At 36.0% G+C, this 14,373-nt stretch overlaps 1 long non-coding RNA gene across 1 annotated transcript; it reads left to right on the top strand.

Annotated features, from left to right (window-relative positions):
• Nucleotides 1–11,146: 11,146 nt before the first annotated feature.
• Nucleotides 11,147–14,063, top strand: LOC128793982 (uncharacterized). Its single transcript, XR_008432959.1, has 3 exons — nucleotides 11,147–11,182; nucleotides 13,012–13,055; nucleotides 14,011–14,063. It is a non-coding gene; the product is annotated as an uncharacterized LOC128793982 (long non-coding RNA).
• Nucleotides 14,064–14,373: the final 310 nt, after the last annotated feature.

Here is a 14,373-nt window from a genome sequence, read left to right as displayed (position 1 = left end):
TTAAATTTCTTAGGGTTTTGTTGTGTTTATTCTCTTTATTTTGAGCTGTAATTTCCTGGTTTTTATATTTCTTTAGATATCTGAACAAAACTAATGCACAAACAAACAAACTGCCCCTCCTGCCCCTGCCCAAGCTTCTAGTTTGTTCGGTGTACACAGAAATCAGGTTTGGAAGGTAGAATGATGTCAGACAGAAAGGTAAAGGCAATGATGCAGACAACAAAGAGAGTGAAATGGAAGGTTTTTGTGAATAAAAAAGGACATGTTTGGAATCAAGTCTCAGCCCCAAGTTACCAGAATTCAGTTAAAATCCTTTTTCTCCTTATTACTGATAATTTCGCTGTTGGGAAGGAAAAACATCCAGCTCTGATGTTAATTATATCATCTTAAGGGAAACAATTTTGAATCATGGATCAATGTGACAATATAATAAACTATCACACATATACATTCAGAACAAATGTATTATTTATGTGCTTTTCAGAGACAGATGCTTTGATGGTTTGGAACAGCTTCTGTGTTGGCATGCTGTCTGTTGTTCCTTCCACCCTTGGGACACACACAAAAAACCCTGTGTGCTACACCTGTCTAAATGGGGATGCTCTTTTTCCATGGACATTCAGTAGGAAGCAAAGGAAGAAGGTCACCCAGGGAAAAAAAATTAAGGACCAGAGCTGATCACATCTCTACCATGCCCTTTTCTGATTCTGTATTTAAAGGATAATTAATTGACCTATCTAATTTTTCCTTTTCCTCTTTCTTTCTCCTCCATGCTATGGATTTCTCTCAAGTACCTTGCTATGTGTAGGAAGAAAAAATATTTTAACAGGAAAAGGGAAGGAATGGGGGAGGAGTTCAATCTGCCCAGCATATGCTGGGTTTTTTTCAGGCTGTCAGTACTGAAACATCCTAGAGATTTCTAAAAATTACAGATGACAATTTATAAACTTAGAGAGTGTTTCATCTTACACAGAGGAATTTTGTCTCACCTCATCTTGACAGATAAAGAGGACCTGATCACAGGACTAAAAATTAGTGGTTTCTTGGGTGCAAATGACTGCAACTTGATTTAACTATAGTACACAAAAGTACACCAATGAGATATAAACTTGGTGCTTAAAAGGGCCAGGTTAACAAAGGAAAAAAACAATTATGAGACAAATAAAATGGGGGACAAAACTCAGTTGGAAAAGACTAAATAGTTATTGCAAAGTATTTAATAATTTTTTAACTAGATGCCTAAAATGCTATCTGCAAAAGTTCAGCTGGGTCAAAACTGAAAACAAGCATCAAGATAGCCTAAAGGATAAATGACAGCAGCCATAAAAATGTGGCACCCCCACAAACAATAATAAGTTTTGAAAAGAAAAAAAAAAGGAGATCAATGAATATTAATTCAATCAATTTTATCAGTATAGGATTATTTGGAAACAAAAGGGCACAAATATGTTTATAAAATTAACCTTCATTTCCTAAAATATTTTTAAACTTGATTTGTGAAATTCAATATACTGTGTGCTGATGTGGGCATTAATGAGTAAAAGTCTCTGAGCTCTCATTGGTTCACAGGTTAACACACTTCTAAGCTTTTGGCCCAACTGTATCTGCAAGATACATATTTTTTTAATATCCTACTCTGGTCTTTTCAAAAAAAAAGGAATTAGGTATCATGATGGATTATAACAGACTAGTTATATATAACAGACTGGTCATTTAGATGACTAAAACAAGCTCATGCAATTGTTTGATCTAAACCCAGTGCATTTGAAATCACAGAATTGCAGTGTGGGTCAGGCTGGGAAGGACCACAGCAGATCATCTGGCCCAACCTATCAGCTCAAGCAGAGCATGTGGCACAGGACTGTGTCCAGATGTTTCTTGAATATCTCCACTGAGGGAGCCTCCACAGCTTTTCTGGGCACACCTGTTCCAGTGCATGGTCATCCACACAGTAAAGAAATTCTTCTTCATATTCAGGTGGAACTTCTGTGCCAGCTACCCAATGTCTCTTGTCCTACTGCTGGACAGCACTGAGGAGAGCCTGAATCCATGCTCTCAACACCCTCCCTTCAGATACTTGTACACATTGATGAGGTCCCCTCTCTGTTGTCTTTTCTAGAGGCTGAACAGACCCAGCTCCCTCAATATGTCCTCATAATAGAGATGCTTCAGTCCCCTAACCATATTTGTTACCCTCCAGAACTGGTCACAGCACTCTAGACATGACCTCACTAGGGCTGAGTAGAGGGGCAGGATCACCTCCCTTTTCATGCTGGCAATGCTCTTCCTGGTGTACCCCAGGATACCATTGGTCTTCTTGGGCCCCTGGGCACACTGTTGACTCATGGGCTACTTGTTGTTCACTCACATCCCAATAATTATTTGTGCAGGAGTGGTGATACCCCAGAGGGCTGTGCAGCCCTTCAGTGAGATCTCAACAGGCCAGAAAGGTGGGCAGAGAGGAACTGTCTGAAATTCAGCAAAGGTAAATGCAGGGTCCTGCACCTGGGGGGAATAACCCTCTGCACCAGGACAGGCCGGGGGCTGAGCTGCAGGAAAACAGCTCTGTGGAGAAGGATTTGGGAGTCCTGGTGGACAATGAGCTGTCCGTGTCTACAAGTATCTGAAGGGAGGGTGACAAGAGGGCGGAGCCAGGCTTTTCTTGGTGGTGCCAAGCAACAGGACAAGAGGCAAAGGGCAGAAACAGATGCACAGGAAATTCCACCTAAATATGAGAAGAACTCCTTTACTGTGCAGGTACCAAACAATAGGACCCAATAACCCATTGTGGTCCCTTTCAGCCTTACCAGTTGTGTGACTGTGATTCTGTAGCTACTGCAACTCTGAACCTACTGCTTGTATCCACAACAAATTAAGAATGCTGACAAACTAGAAAGCATTCAGAGAGGGTTGAGTCATGCCATGAAAGCTGGAAAATATCCTACATATACTCCAGCAGTCTATTTAGCTTATCAGTGAGAAAATTTAGCAGATGGCCTGAGCTGACCCTAGGCTCGTCCACATAATATGTCAAAATACAATAGTAGGTGATCTTCATTCCAGTGTAGAAGGAATGATATCCATTTCTTGCTAATAAAAGAAGACAGAATCAGACTTAAGATAAGGTAGGAACTCTTACTACTATAGTAATTTATCAGTTTTGCTATAGATCTGGGAGGACATTTTTAAAAATTTTAGAAGTTTATTCAATGTTGTCGTTTAGCTGCGCTATGTAAAGGATAAGACATGGACCACAATATCTTGTTGTTCACTTGACTTGCTCACAAACCTCTAAAAGGGAAATTGCCTATTCTGTGAAGTGTTTCATAAATCTCTAAAACACTTAAAATTTTGCCACCTTGAAAGGACACTGTTATCTTCCGTGCCTTCACTAGAGAAAGGTGCAGATCCTGAAGACATCTGCTGGTTTGACAGAGTACTACTATTTGTCTGGAAGAGAGAAAATGGAGGGGGGAAATGGTCCTTAAAAACTCTGTCTCAGGTTTTGTTTTCTGGTGTGGTTCCTCTAGACTGTAGCTAGAGAGCTCCAGATATATTATTGCTTATCTTGAATGAAGAATGATACCACAGAAAAATGGGGAGGTTTAATACCTGTAGCACAACATGCTCATGATGATGCTTATTTCTGTCACAAGTAAATTTAAGTCCTGAGAAATACAGTCACTCCCTCTTTAGAGCTACCTGCCACACTCAGGTGGCTAAGATCTCAGAGCAGGGCAATAAGTTCACCAGAAAGTTACCTGTGAGGAGAGAGCCTGGGGAAGACAAAAAGTCCACAGTTTATGAGCTATCTGAGTGCTATAAGTTGAAAGGGGAAGCACAACAGGAAGCATTTATATCCAGAATGACAGTGGCAGCAGGCTGTAAAGGAAAAGTATCCTTTCTCTGAGCTGTCTGAAGAGTGGAAGTTTGCAAGCTGGATCTGAAGGAGCTGTGGAAATCAAACATCTAGGTTGAATGAAATCACTACAGCACAGTCTCTTTCTGAACATCTTTTGTGTAAGGGTTCAGAAAGGCGGTATGAGAAGCAAGTCAAATCTAAGGTAAATTACTGACATCAGTGCAAGAAGCTGACAGGGAAAAATGAAAGAGGAATGGAAGTTCAATAGAGCATCCACTACTGAAAGCATCTCTTGAATGTTTTTGGTGTTCATTTTTTCTTTTAATGTCCCAAAGATAGTGTTAGAAAAAGATAGTGTTAGAAAAAGTGTTATGAGAAGGGAAGTTTGACTATATAGAAAGGGCTTTCTTTATCTTTTGTTTTAAAAAGGAAGGGTTACAGAACTCTTCCCTCTCTATATATTTTATCAAACTATGTTTTCAGATACAGATAACCAATGTAAACAATACTTTTATGATAAACACTTTAATATGGGAACACTCAACAATTTCTAATTTAAAATTATCATAGAAAGCTATAATTATTTTGAAACTGGGGGATAATAGTCAAATATTTTAAATTGTTTCCGTTTCTGACTAGTATATTTTCTTGAAAATAGTTAAACAAAAGTCATAAAATCAAGGCACTCCTTTTTATATTTTATGCATGTGAAGTGTTTCTAAAATATTAGAACATAACTCTGTATACATAAGGGCTTGAAAAGAACTATCAAAGCATCTTTCCTCTTCAGCTGTGTGATTAAGTTGAATCAAGCATTGTATAGGGTACTGGAAGAGCACAATCAATTTACAGAGCCAGAGACAGCTTCACTCTAGATGTGAAGAGACATACAGCAGCACATAATGTGATTGAGATCATACATGTCAGATGGGGCAGCATCAGTGGAGCCTTAGTCAGTCATTCCCTACAATCTGCTCCTGATTTGAAGAGATTTAACCCCATTTTCCTCTGTCCTTGGCATTCTGTGGCTTTTTTGAATCACAGAAGTCTGTTATAAAATTGTATTAGGTCAGAGTGATAGGTTTTTACAGTTACTTCTCAATTCCCTGTGCAGAGATTCAACTTCTGGTGGTGGGCAATGGGGGAAGCAAGCTTTCAAAGAGCAGCCAGTTTCACCTCTGGGACAGACCACTTCAAGCAAAGCTTCTCTGCATTGCACCCTTTCTGCCTGGCTGTCCTCTCCCAGTCTTCCTGAGTGATGGCCCAGCTTTCCACTGCCTCAAAGTTTATTAAATGTACTTCAGCATGGGAGGGACTGTAGCTGTGGCTGAGTCTTCACAGCACTGAGAAGCAAAACGGCAGGAAGATTTTTGCTAATTTAATGAGATGCAGCATGGTTTTCAAGGTCTTCATCTCCAAGGAAGCAATATGGCACTGATTGTCCCACCATTTCAGCATATCTTTTTTCACCCAAAGCAAGTTGCCCACGATTTGTCTTCTGAACAGTAGGACCTCTGTTTTTCCTCCCTGAGGCTTAGCAAGAGGAAATGCTAAGCTAACTGGAACCTGCCTATTTGTATTGAATTAGTACAGTCATTAGGACTTTAGCTATTTTTATTTGGTGACAGTTTGCTACTGATACCACCTTTGGGACAAGCACCTCTCTTTTATGTTGCTTTTCTTATCACTAACAGGAGAAAATGACTGATTGGTTTTGGCCTTTGCTTGAAACTCCTTTTCGTGACTTTCTTGAGTGCATATCCTGTAGCAAATAGATACTGCTAGTATGCACCAGTCTTCATTTACCAGCCTGAACAAGTGCTGACAGATGAGGGAGCTGACAGTCTGCCCTACTGTTGAAGCTGGGAGATATAGTTACATGTGAATTTGCTGGCTTTTTAGACCTGAATAACTGCAATTGTGTATAAGGGTCACCTCTGGACTCAGTTATCATTCTGAAGAAAAATGGAACTTCTTTAAAAAAAAAAGTCATATATTTTTGGCCTTCTGCTAAGTGATGCCCAAGGAATGCATGGCCTTGGAAAGTCAGGTTTTCACAAAGTAGCACAAGAAAAAATAAGACTTATGCTATTATCATAGCAAGCAGAGATCTTAGGTATAATTATTATCCATATTAAACCACTGGTATTTTTTCCAATAGCAGTGGCTCTCAAAAAGTCTCTCACTCCCTCCCTGTCTGCCTGCCTGTCTGTCCTGAAGAATTTTGTACCATATTATCCAATTATGTGTGTCACTGTCAACTTTTCCATTAGGAGTCTGCTGCTTGATTGTCTTCAATAGTACTAATCATGCAGGACTCTGGAAAATATAAGGCAGTCATATTTCAGTTTATAGTCCCACAACACTGCTAGCTCTTGAGAATTTTGTGATAGTGGTTTGACATAGCAATATCAATAATCAGAGAGAACAAACACAAAACTGTTCTGCACTCCATAGATGTACTTTCAGGTATATAATGTTTTAATAATATTTGTTTTGGGTTAAAACTCTTTTTCTTTTCCCTGTGTTAGCTCAAATCAAAATTTTAAAGCCTTAGTAAGCACCTGGTAATTGAAAAGGAACTTTTTAACCAAACTGTCTCCTTGCTGACCACAAGCTTCTTATCATCATGTTTGAAGAGCAGTAGAAAAAAAAATACTTGCTATTTCCTCTGACTCTTCTTAGCTTCACAGGAAGCAGTGGACTCGAGGTGTTCATTGAATGGTGACCACCTGCATCTCCTAAAGTTTTTTTACACTCAATTTTTCTTTCTCTTTCTATGTTGCAAATATAGTTAATTATTAGTTCAGCAAATCATTCCTTCTAGTGGAATTAATTCCCATTCTACTATGGGTGCTCTATCAGAAGTGCTTTGTTGCAGCATTTTCTGAAAGCTTTTTTCAAATTCTTTAGGAATGTTGTTTCTGAGTTCATCCTAGTCAGTGCAGAAAGTAGTCATATGCATCTAATTATCTAGGCGGGCTAATATCTAGTGTATCAGCATATGCGGAAAAGTGGTTTATTTTAGCCTTTTAAAGTTTTATACCCAAGCTCTTCTACTGCACATAGTTTATCTATTCAAATCTGCTTTGCCTGCTGCTTTAATATAGTCACAGAGAACAGTCTTATTTAGCATTATGTTAAGGACACTCAGCAGAAGGAAAACAAGCTGCTGTCCTGATCTCATTCTTGTTTATTATTGACATTCATAGTCAGACAGGAGCATTTTTCTTAAAAAAATTATATATCGTTTGTTTTAATGATGAATGCAAATATTTTCAATCCTATACAATTCTAATGTGATTGAAGAACTCGTAAAAAGATCACAGAAAGGAAAGTTGAAAGGGAGGGGATTTATAGACGTACTCTTTAAAACTGTTTTTCTTTTATTTCTTGTTAATACCCATCTAGTACAACATCTAATTAACATTCTGGATAAAACACAGCATTATTAAGGCTTCAGTACACTCATAGACACCTTTCAATTAAGGTGCTTGAGTTCACACAAAACACGCTTTCCAATCCTCAGAAAAAGCTTTCAAGAAAACCAGCTGAGTCTTGACAAGTTTATGTTTAATAAAAAGAGAGAAACTTTACAAAGCTTATTTGGCCCATAAAAAAAAAAAAAAAAAAAAAAAAAAAAAAAGGAAAAAAAAAGAAAGACAACCCCCTCCAGAAATATACAGAAACAGTTTTCAGGCCTTTATCAATAAGAAGCAAGAATTCTGGAAATCTAAAACTTTTTAAAGGCTGAGACTGATCTCAAAAATTTCCTAACATTTTTGGAAATAGTGCTTTTCAGAAGCTGGGTGTTTGAGCTGTGGTTTCCTCACTCAACATAGCACTGCACTGAATTCGAACCACTTAACGTTTTTATGGAGGAGCAAAGTAGATCTGGCTTAAGACTGGAAAAAATCAGTGCCTGCCATGCCAGTGGAACAAACGTGTTTTGGAATCTATTCTTTGATCTCCAAAGTATATGTACCTTGTTTTATTGTTACCAACTAGTTGACATACCTTTCTTGTGCTTCTGCACCAGACTGATAATTTGTTATAAATTTATTGTAAAATGGATTTCAGTAACATGTAAATGAAATTAAAATGGAATCCTACCACAATTTTCTGTTTCCTTCTGTGGAACTCTGAAAGTATTCATCAAATTCCATGCAAAAAAAGAAAAAAAATCAAGTACTTAATTTTCTGCCTATTGTAGCTTTTGTCCGAGCTAAGCTTTCTTTCCCAGCATTCTGTTTTCCTTCTTTTACTTAGATAAACTCTCTTTTTTTCTAAGCTTATGGTTTCAAAAAAAAAAAAAAAAAAAGGACGTAATCTAGAGTTCACTTATAGATCAAGTACCATAAGCTGGTGTTTTTAAGTATCCTGAAAGTTTATTAATGCTTTCCAACTCATTTCCTACTTCCCTGCCAAAAGCAGTCTTTGGTGGATTGTAAAGTTTTTAAAATAATAGACATCTGATCCAAGTTTCTTATGATTTTTCTTTTCAAGAGATCACATACTTTCAGAAATCTGGTAAATTTTTATTGCAATATAAAAATCTGGTATTTGGACTGGGTGCTAAGGGTTGTGGACTTATTAGCCTTTTAACATCTGTTAAAAAATTCATTTCCTCATTCTGAGAGATTCATCTTTGCTTTAATACACATATTCATATGATGTTTAAGTCAGAAGAATAAAAGATTGCAGACCTTCCACTCACAAATAACAGTATCTGATATCAAAATGGTCATGACCTTTTAAAAAAAAGCAGCTTTTGAAGTACAATGCAGGACTGTAAAAAATTGTCATTTGTATGTATTTTATGAGCTTGACAGCAGCATTTGCATCTTTAAATAAAGGATCTCTTTGATCGTGTATGACTTCCAAAAAAGAGGCAGATCATCTATTTGTGATCAAAGATCCTATGGATGCAATTTTATAGTCCCCCAAACATATACCTGACAGACTCATAAGTTGGGGTCCCAGCACAAGATTCCCCCCCATAACCAAATTGTGAACTCACAGGAGGCTAGCATCAGGAACAGCAAATGCAGAGAGAACCTTCTAAACACAAATCAATCTCAAGTATCTCATAGAGGCTTGGGGTCTCTGGTCTGTCACATTTATGTAGCCATGGAATTTTCTTATGCTCTTGTGTTTTGTGATAATTTGTAGGACACCTAGACTGTAAAACAACATTGATCTCAATGTCAGTGTGGCACTGTTAACATCTATAAACTGACTTAGCAGAGGAGCTTAGAGCAGGGTCAGACATTTCTACAATCAACAATCTTTTCTGTGCTTTTGATTAAAATTTAATAAAAATGTTCAGTGAGGTGAAAACTTGTGCAGGGCAGGTGAGGAAAGATCAACATTTACTCAGCCCAAATCTAATCCAACCACTTTTCCCTCTTCTCATATTCCACATTCATTCAGAGGAGTCAGAGTGTCCCATCTATTCCTGGAACTTAACAGGCAGCATGACATAGTCTCTTACTCAGAAGAGAGGATTAAAAAAAAGTATTTTCTGTTTGTAAGATCTGAGGTATCTAAAACTCTATCTGCATCCCCACAGCAGTCACAACTCACCTTTTTAAGCCATAGGTTTTTCTTTGACTGCAATGATAAAAAATTCCAGTGGGGTCACAGTGAATCCTATCCAGAAACTCACCACTGTAAAATATAAGAAGGCAGAATTCAGTGGTGATCAAGTTAGAGCCAATATAAACCAACAAGCTTAAATCTGTGAAGTCCCAGTGTGACTGTGGAGTTCAGGCTATGCAAACTGTTTAGACCAGATGAACCCTGCAACTGTCTCAGGATACTCTTTACTGCTTAGGAAATGGTGCTGGTGAAATTATCACATTAACATTTTACAGGAATACAAAGGAAAGACAAAGAGAGAATGAATGGGAATCTCATTGCATCATTTCCAGAACCAATACTGTATCTTGATGGCCTAAAGTCTTTGTGACTGTGTAAGGAATAAAGTAGAAATTAATTAACAAAGCATGTGGTTTAAATACTGAATTTATGTTGTGAGATTAGATTGTATGTATTAATACAGTGTAAATATCTTCGTTGATGCAGACTGCTAAATTTATCTGGTTGGTAAGGCACAATAAAGCTTCCCTTCTTCCTCATGAGACATTTGAAAGGCCAGGATTTTAGCAATGAAACACTGGCCTTCAAAATTCTTTCACCATAAACATTCAAGGCAGTCCAGCATGGAAGGTCAGTCATCAATCACTGTTAATTTGCCCTTCCTCTGTAGCTCAAGCAACTTTGTAGCACAAGCCATTTCAAGCGCATCCAAATTCACTCTGACATGGGTTTGTGGGTTATGTCATTACAGAAATACACGGCTTTGCTCTTCGTGTGCTGGGATGAATCACAGAATCATTAAAGTCGCAAAAGACCCTTAAGATCATCGAGTCCAACTGTTAAGCCAGCACTGCCAAGTCCACCACTAAACCACGTCCCTCAGTGGCACACCTACATGTCTTTCAAATACCTCTGGGGATGGTGGCTCAATCACTTCCCTGGGCAGCCTGTGCTGATGCTTAACAATCCTTTTGGTGAAGAAATTTTTCCAAATATCCAATATAAATCTTCCATAAGTAGAGTGAATTCCAGTAGAGGATGTATTTGTGACTAAGCTTTATATTGCTCCTTTAGCAATTTTTTATCACTAAGTTAGAATTTTAGGTTTCGATACTTTTTTAAGGAAAAAATGTTGGTTGTTTTTTCACTAGTTTTCTGACTGGTTAAAAGGAAACAAGAACTGGTTAAAAGGAAACAACTGTTGAAAAAAGGTGTCATAAAAATATGTTTGTCTTGTTCTATCATAGTGAAAGGAGACATTTGCATGTCTATGCGGATTTAGTTTAGAATAGTTTAGATAAAATTTGTACAAATACTGGATTTTTGGTGCAGCTAGTATAAACAATCAAAAATGCAACAGAAAACATAAAGCAATGTGTGGAAAAAGGGGGACCTCAAAGATAACCAACCTTTAAACACAAATAAATCATGGTTAATTTTAAAAAGTGAAAATGCACATAAATAATTAATAACTTTTTAGAATACCAATAACCTTGTAATGAGACCAATTTCTACCAGAAAAATCTATTGACTTTTGAAATTCAGTGTAACATACAAACTTTGAGTATGCTGAATACCTTCTTTATTTCATTTTTTCCTTTTCAGCTTAGCTAAATAATTAATTGAAGTATTAAATTATAACTGTGTGGAGTTAAATTTATTATTCATATTACAGGAAGGTGAGCTGGATTTAAGCATAAACATCTTTTTGGCATTCAGGTGAGTCTTTTATAAAGGACAATTTGCTCTATAGCAGAACTTGTCTGATAAAGAACAAGTACAGTGGTACAAAATACTTTGAGCAGCTAAACTCCCATAACTTTTCCAGTGAAGTAAGGAAGTACTTTTATCACAATATGCATCATTGTGAAATACTTGGCTGATCATTTTAAACTGTCCCTTGACATTTTTCTTAAGGAATTCCAGTCATATGTTCAAAATGGTCTGCTGGTCCTATTATCAGTTTCTACTAAATCTTTCGTGTTTTCTAATACTTATGAAAACCATTGAAATGGGAAGTAAATCATTCATACGAGGTTCTGCCATATTTACTCATGCTAGATGAAATAAATGGAATACAAAATTATTTTTTAAAATCGACTTGGAAGAACGAATTAATTTTGATCTTAAATTCAAGCACATGACTTGGTAAAAAGACAAAAAGGAAAGTTTTACTGTTTCCTTTTTTTTTCTGCTGTTTAAATGTTTAAAAATATGAAATAATTTTTTTGTAGTTAAAAAAATACTATCCTTCAGAACTAAGCTTTGTAGTCCATTATAAATTTGGATTTAAAAATAAATAAATGATTAAAAACATTATCTTACATAGTGAAGAAAAAAGTTCTTTATCAAAGAACTGCAGCCACTTAGACTGCACATAAATTAATATTCAAATGTTTGTATAAGAAAATCAAAATGAGGTGCACATAAATGCACTCTTTCAGAACTACATTTTCTATTACCTTATTCATGTAAAAATATTTCAAGGGATCACATGAAATTTTAATTCACTTTTTCACACTACCATATAACCAAAAAGTGATGAAAACTGACTCTTCTGTCTCAGTCATTTTTCCCTACCACTCTGATTCTGGTAGAATAGTGGACTGTTTTGACTGTACTCTGTCTTCTTTTATTTTTGTTGTTTATATTCATAATAGAATGCTTTTCTTTCCAAAATGTATCAAGTGGAGTGTGGTACATGTAAAAAAAAAATAGAAATTGACACAATATTTGACTATATAAAGTCAAATTGAATATTTTTGGATATTATTGAATGAACTCATGAGCAATCCAGCCCTTGAATTCTGGGACCTTTAGTAGAATTGGCATTTTCAGTACAAAATGTTATTATTAGAATTACCTCTAGTTGGACCTTTACTTTTCCTCACTTTTTCTTTTTCTTTTCTCTTTTTTTCTTAAGCAAAATTGATACTGAGTCCTCATTGTGATATTATGAGCATGATATGCTCTAATACCTGACACCTATTCTAGTGGCACAAAACAGTGCTAAGAAATAGATTCTTCATTCTCTTTTACTACTAGTTAGTGACTTTTGCTACCTTTTTGAGAAATAAAATAATTTTCTCCCTGCCAAGTGATGACACAATAAACATTTATTTGTATTTGCAGACTTCTAGGGTGCTAGTACTAAATCAGGACCACATGATCCTAGGATCTGCACAAACTTAAAGTTAAAAAAAAAAAACAGAAAACAAATGGGAACACATTTTTTCCTTTTTTCAGTAGCTAATGGAACAGTTAAATTACTGGTTTCAAGCTGTGCTCTTTTATAGAGACTGGGTTCATCCCTGAAAGTGTATTTTCTCATCTTTTTAGACCAAACAATGGCATGAAATCCCTATAGCAGATATATATAATGAAGTACAGAAAATGAATGATAAATAATATATTGCATCTTGTATGTTCTCTTTTGAAAAGTATTTGCATTAAACAACATTCTTGACTTGTCATTCAAAATTAAAACTAAATCTGCCTTCCCAATATAATATTTACAAAGAGAATGCTTCTTCCCTTTTCTTCCACAGTGCACAGTAGAGTATTGTACACATATCTTTCTGGAATGAGGCAGGTAAAGTCATCCAGCTAGATATATCATCTGCTGATTTTGTTGTTTTTATTTTCTATTGAAAATCTTCCATAATTTGTGCCATTCTTTACCAAGGAGTGATTTTTGGTACACTTTTATGTGTTGCACATGATCTGAAGAAATTATCAAAAAATCATAAATAAATATAGTTTGTATCTTATTATCTGGCATCTCTGGAGAGCCTACGCCATCACTTAGCCATTGTTGACATTGAAGATCGAAATCAAAGCATTTGAAAAATTCAGAACCGATAAAATTCCTTTATTTTAAAGTCCATGTGTGGATTATCTTATTCATAAAAATATGAATAGCATTAATACTGGCCTTGCGCATTTGAAAAGTCTTCATAAGAAGATTAAAATAAAACCAAAATTATTTGTACTTTGCTGAACTGTAGAATATGTAATAAAAGAGATCACAAATCTGTCAGAGCTTCAGGCTTAATTATACAATTAGGACCAAGCTCAAACCATCCAGCACTGTCTCCAGTCTATCAATAGTGAAGTGCATCTTCAAGAATGTCTAAATTATCAAGGGAAATTCTTTTACTTTCACTGTTGCCCAACATACAGAAAATATTTGTGCCTAAATGATGTAGAATTTGACAGATATAATCTGATTCTAAGTACAAGAGTAAGTTTTAGCCTCAAATCCAAGAGAAACTACCTCTTCAGAAGAACATAAGTTAATGTTTTAATCTTTCCTTTCTATAGTTATCTAGGGTCACAGTGAATCTAGTGCTGTGGTGCCACTTTCTCAATTTCATATTCATGCTATCAACTGATGGAGTTCTTTCTTTCTCAATCTTACTTACAAGCTTTTCAGCAATAAATGAACATTTTCCAAATGATGTTTGAATCAGATAACAAAGACTGTGATACAGGAAAAAAAAAAAAAAACAAAAAAAACAAAAGTACTGCTTTATTTCTACCCTTAGATATCACCACTGTTCGATTAAGATCTGCCCACTTAGATGATCATAAACCTGAGCTGAGTAGCAGGCAAGTAACTGATCTGATATAGTCTTAATTGAGCTACTGGGTACTGTATGATGAAGCACAGCATTCCAGGTCCTGAATTGCTTTTTTTTTTTTTTTTCACTTTAATGGTTAAAAGTGTAGGAATAATTTTAAAGATTTTTTTTTTCACTCAGAAGCTGTATAACACTAGTTTTGTGATGTGAACCACAAAAGAGAAAGAACAACAAAAGTTACAGGTAATTATTTCTTTTTCAATTGACTGTGCATTTGAGAAGGCTTTACCTATGTCATTTTGCAGAAGTAAGATTAAAAACCAGAGT

Source organism: Vidua chalybeata, chromosome 1 (assembly GCF_026979565.1).
Source record: "Vidua chalybeata isolate OUT-0048 chromosome 1, bVidCha1 merged haplotype, whole genome shotgun sequence".
Classification (NCBI taxonomy): Eukaryota; Metazoa; Chordata; class Aves; order Passeriformes; family Viduidae; genus Vidua; species Vidua chalybeata.
Note: the sequence above shows the minus strand (reverse complement) of the source record. Positions and strands in the feature narration are given on the sequence as shown.